Genomic DNA, 5,383 nt, shown 5'->3' on the forward strand with positions numbered 1-5,383 from the left:
TAACACCCTTCTTTATCTGAGGAGTCCTAGTCCAGGCCCTTAAATAAATGGGGGTGTTACAAAACCTCAACAACTTTGAAAATTTAAAATTTCTATCAATGAACTTTGGCCAGGAACTTTGATACTTAACCACAATTTCTGAAACTTTAAACCAGTTTACAGAACATCTAATATACAAAAACTGAAACCTGAACTTTGCAATTTTAACACACATTCTCTGAAACTTTAAACCAGTAGTTTGAAACGTTACTCACAAAATTTAATTCAGAAACTTTACCCACCAACTTTGAAATGTTATATTCCACAATATGAAACTTCAACAATTAACATTGATTTTAACACCCAAGCTTGGTACTGAAACTTTAAACGTGAACTTTGAAAATTTAACTACAATTGAAACTTTAAACCCCTTGACAGAAATTCTAATATACAGAAATTGAAACCCGAACTTTGAAATTTTAACTCAAATTCACCGAAACTTTAACCGTCAACTTTGAAATTTTAAGTCACTTTCTGTAACACTTTAAACCTGTTGATGGAAATTCAGATAAATACTTTAATACAACAACTTTAGGCGTGAACTGTTGGAATATGTGTCCTCCGACAATAATGCAATCACAACTGTTGATCATGATGATCACATGTTTAAGTCTCATTATAAAGAATACAATTGGGAAGTAATTTCTACTGACAACTGGTCCACACATATCGGTAATGATTGGCTGACTAGAGTTTGACATTACTGTCGTGCGACGGTGGTGATCAGTTGATCCCGTAGGTCATACCTATAGGGCAACACTCTTAATTGATAAATTAATTGATCGTATAACGTTATAAGTCAATTAATTTAATTAAAATTGACGGACGATTTTGGAAGTAATATTTACGTATCTCATTGAAATTAATTAAAATGAGATACGGTCTGAGTAATCGAATTGTATCATTACTCAGATGAAATTATTGTTTAAGGAAACAATTAAATTTGAATGAATTATTATAAATACAATTTATTGTGATTTATAATTGATAAAATATTTTGGTACAAGTAATTATGAATTACTAAAGTCGATTTTTGTATATGACGTATTTTTATTAATACGTTGATTTTTAATATGTTAGAAATACCTAACAATTTTATGTTACATATGACATGTGACATATTGACAAATTTGACAAAAATAAAACGGGTTCCATTTTATGAAAGTGCCGAAATTAGGAGGAGGATTAGGCTAATATTGTGTTTGATTATGTTAATGGAAAACAAAATCATTTCCCTAATAGACTAGCCATGCAACCTAGTTCACATTGTAAAGACAAAGAAGAGCATGTATTGGGTCTCCTTTTCTTCCCTCCTCTTCCCTTACCCGGTTTCTCATGGGAGCCAAACCAAGGGTTTTTGCTTTATATTTTTACTTGCACTAGATTATAGTTTAGTGCATTAGAAAAATTATTCATTTATCAAAAATTAAGAATTTTTAGAAAGATAAAAATACTTCCTCTTCTCTTCTCTCTCAACCGGTTTTGGGAGATTAAAACCAAATTATTTTGGGTCAATTTTTCTACAAAAATTAATATTGTCTAGTATTCATAATATTAATTTTATTAAGAGTATGCTTTGGGTATTAATCCTTGTGAGAGATCCTACACTTGGGTCTTTGTTCATCCAAAAGGAAAGCACAAGAACAAGAGAGAAAGTGATCTCTCTTGTGCCCATTTAAACTGAATTTCCAATGTAAGGATGAATGCTTCTTCTTTATTTTGTTTATAAGTTTGCATGCATAAGATCATTTATTAATTTTATGACAAATTAAAATAGAACATATATGAATATGTTAGGTATATAGATCTACTTTTCCTTCAATCGGTATCAAGAGCCATGGTTGTTTGCATGCAAATCGGTTAAAAGTTTTTCCGAGTTATAAAGATTAACATATAAAACTTGTATAATTTGTGTTATTATGATATATCACAAAATTAATTTTTGCATGTTAAAGTTTCTGATCCTAAAATGTTTTTAGGATATTTTGGTTATTTTATGGATTTTTATTGTTCATATTACACAATAATGGCATTAAAATATGATTTTATGAGTAAAAATGTCATTTTCGGACTAAAATTAGCTAAACTTTGAATTTTCCAGTTATTTTTTGATATGTTGTCACATGTATTTTTTTGAGATGACCTGTAAATTTTCATAATTTTTGGACTTCTTATGCTCGAAAAATGGATTTTTAATTGTTAAAATCGGATTTCAGTGAAAAATAGGTTAATATTAGATAAATTTTGAATCTGGTCATAAAAATTTAGTATGTTGTCACATGAAATTTTACAAGATGTGTATAAAATAATAGGCTATAGTGAAGTCTTTTTGCATGATTTATGGATTTTTGAAGAAAAATAGCATGAATAGTGACTTTATTAGTGAAATATTAATAAAACATACTCTATGACTAAGGAAAAACATTATATGTTGCTTTTTATTATCTTTTTCAGATCTAAAATTGAAAAGTTGATGTGTATAATTTTTCACATGTTTTTATGATTATTTTAGTTAAAACCGATAAACCGCAACATTGTTTTTCCGGATAAATTTCGTAATTTTTAACCTAAGTTTTTGAACATTATGAGTGTTATGGTATTTTTCCAGAATTTTCACGAGTTTAAATTTCAAATTTCAAATTTATTTGAAATTTTGTGATTTATTTGAAGTTTATAGCTTATTTTTATAATTTTTAAGTCCATTAATGAACAAATTTTAGAAATATGAGTTAATTATGGTCAAATATTTAGTGAAGACTAAATTTTGAGTCCTAAGAGGTTAGGGTAATTAACTTATGCATAAATATGAATTTATGTAATTTTTGTGATTATAAAATGTTGAAATCACGCAAATCCGTAAAAACCGAGTAATATACGATATTGGCTAATTAAAGGCGATTTAGCATAAAATTGGGCATGTTCATACATATTATAATTCTGCATTTTCTTTATGATTGTCATAATTTTAATTTATGTAATTTTTGAATTATGTAATTTTTACTTAGTATGGCCTTAGTTTTTAATTGGTATTTCCCGAAATGTATGGGAATATCGATTCGGTTGTAATTTATTGTGATCTCGTATCACCGTTTTGTAATTTAATAGATTTATTTTATTTTAGTTACAAATGTATAATAGGAAATTATGTAATTTATTATGTAATTTTATTCATTTCGGAGTTCCCAAAGACGGATTTCTTCAAGATGGCGATACATAAAGACGGTGTTACCTCGAGATGCGTGCCACAACCGAAGTTCAAGGGACCAATGAAGTTGGTTTCCGAATGTGTAATAGTTAAATAGTTTTCTATTTTAGGAAGGCCATACTAGGATTTTATTTATTTATTTTTATGCATTGCATTTTATTTATATGTCGCATGCATCGCTAAATCGCCATAACTAAAACATGCATCTTCTTTCATCGAGTTTATCGACCGTGTCAATTAGAATTATCGTAGTTCACCGCTTTAGTTCACTTAAAACGTGATAGATAATAAATTGACATGACCTCTCGCTAAAACAATTAATTGAGACATAGCCTTACCAAATAGTAGAAACCATGAAAACCTATTTCGCGAGGGAGTGCACTTGGCCCTACCAGGGTACAAACCTTGTTACGTAGGGGAAGTGGGTGATGAATGTTTATCAACCGAGTTCATGTTAATGAGGGTTTCATCGGCCATACCGTGCCCAAGTTGATGTGGATTTGGATCATGGACACATTTATTCGAAATTTGGATTGAGCTCAACGGAAGTATTCGTGACCGTAGTTGCATGTGTTCCGGGCTATAGATAATTATTAAAGTAATTTTATCGACCAAGAGTTCTAAAAGTAGAATCGATTAAAACGTTAATCCACCGGGTTATATTGATAAGGGTTTCATCGGCCATACCGTGCCTAAGTCGATATGAATTTGGGTCTTGTAATCATTTATCTAGTTGGGTAGAGGTCACTAGAAAAATGCATAAAACTTGTTTAAATTATAAATTTTTACGAGTATTATTATTAAAACGACATTTGTTTTACTCCTTCTATTTTGTTTTGTAGACCACTTCTTTTTCTCATAACAAATGGCAACACCAACCCCTAACGCAACGCCTCTCGCTAATTCATCATGGCTCCGATCCTTCATGGATCGATGTAAACTTGAAAAGAATGGGTCAAATTTCTCCGATTGGGATGCCCAACTCAAACTAGCCGCCCAAGGCGACGACAAGCTTCGTTACCTTACCGAGGCCTCTCCACCCGAACCTACTACTAGGTCGACCGCTGCCACTAGGGAAGCATATGAGGCTTACCAAAAGGAGTCCGCCGCAATGAAAAATGTCTTGATATTTGCGATGGAGGCGGATCTCCAAAGGCGAGCCTTTAAAATGGGCAACACTAATGAGATTTACTCCAAGTTTGTGACAATGTTTTCACAAACTCCGCGGATCTTCCAATATGAGGCGGCCTCGGCATTCTTTGATCTCGACTTCAAAGAGGGCCAAAAGGTTAGCCCTCATGTGCTCAAACTTATGGAGCTTGTCGAGACCTTGAAGATTCAAAAGGTTGAAATCCCCAAAGAACTCATTGTAGATAGGATTTTACACTCCTTGTCTAAAGTCAAAGCATATGTTCAATTCCGGGTGAATTTTAACATGCAAGACAAGGATGTGTCTCTTGAAGAATTGCACAAGTTACTTGTGCAAGCAGAAAGGGACATGGGGTTAAATGTGAACCCTCCAAAGGATGTGCTTAACATAAGCACTAAGAGTAAGGGGAAGTTCAAGAAGAATGGGAGGAAGGGTAAGAAGCAAGCTCCCACTTTCACCAAACCTAAGGCTAATGATGCTAGCACATCAAAAATCAAGAAGGGTCCTCTTGATAAATGCCATTATTGTAATGGTATGGGACATTGGAAAAGAAATTGTTCCAAATACCTTGGTGATATTAAGGCTGGAAAGATTACTCCAGTAGGTAAATGACTATCCTTTATTTTATGTTTCTAATTCAACTATGGTATTGTGATACAAAGTTGTGATAATGTATCTCCCTTTTTATTGTAAATAGGGACTCCACCAAGCAAAGACAAAGGAAAAGAAAAGCAAGCTTAAGAAACCATCAAGGAGCTAGGAATAGCTTTCATGGAGCTTCGCTTTTTATTGTCTTATTTTAAATTATGTTTTGGATTTTTAGAACCTTAAGTTTCCGTGTTCGACATGGAAAGGTATTTTGGATAATTGGTTGTATTTTGGATAATGGTGACTTGGTTTGCAACCAAAGTCACCCGTTTTATCATTTTATCCTTTTGTTCTAAAAATCATGTTTAAATGCTTGTTCTTAGAGACATATAACTTAAAGT

This window comes from Silene latifolia, chromosome Y (genome assembly GCF_048544455.1).
Source record: "Silene latifolia isolate original U9 population chromosome Y, ASM4854445v1, whole genome shotgun sequence".
NCBI classification, from domain to species: domain Eukaryota; kingdom Viridiplantae; phylum Streptophyta; class Magnoliopsida; order Caryophyllales; family Caryophyllaceae; genus Silene; species Silene latifolia.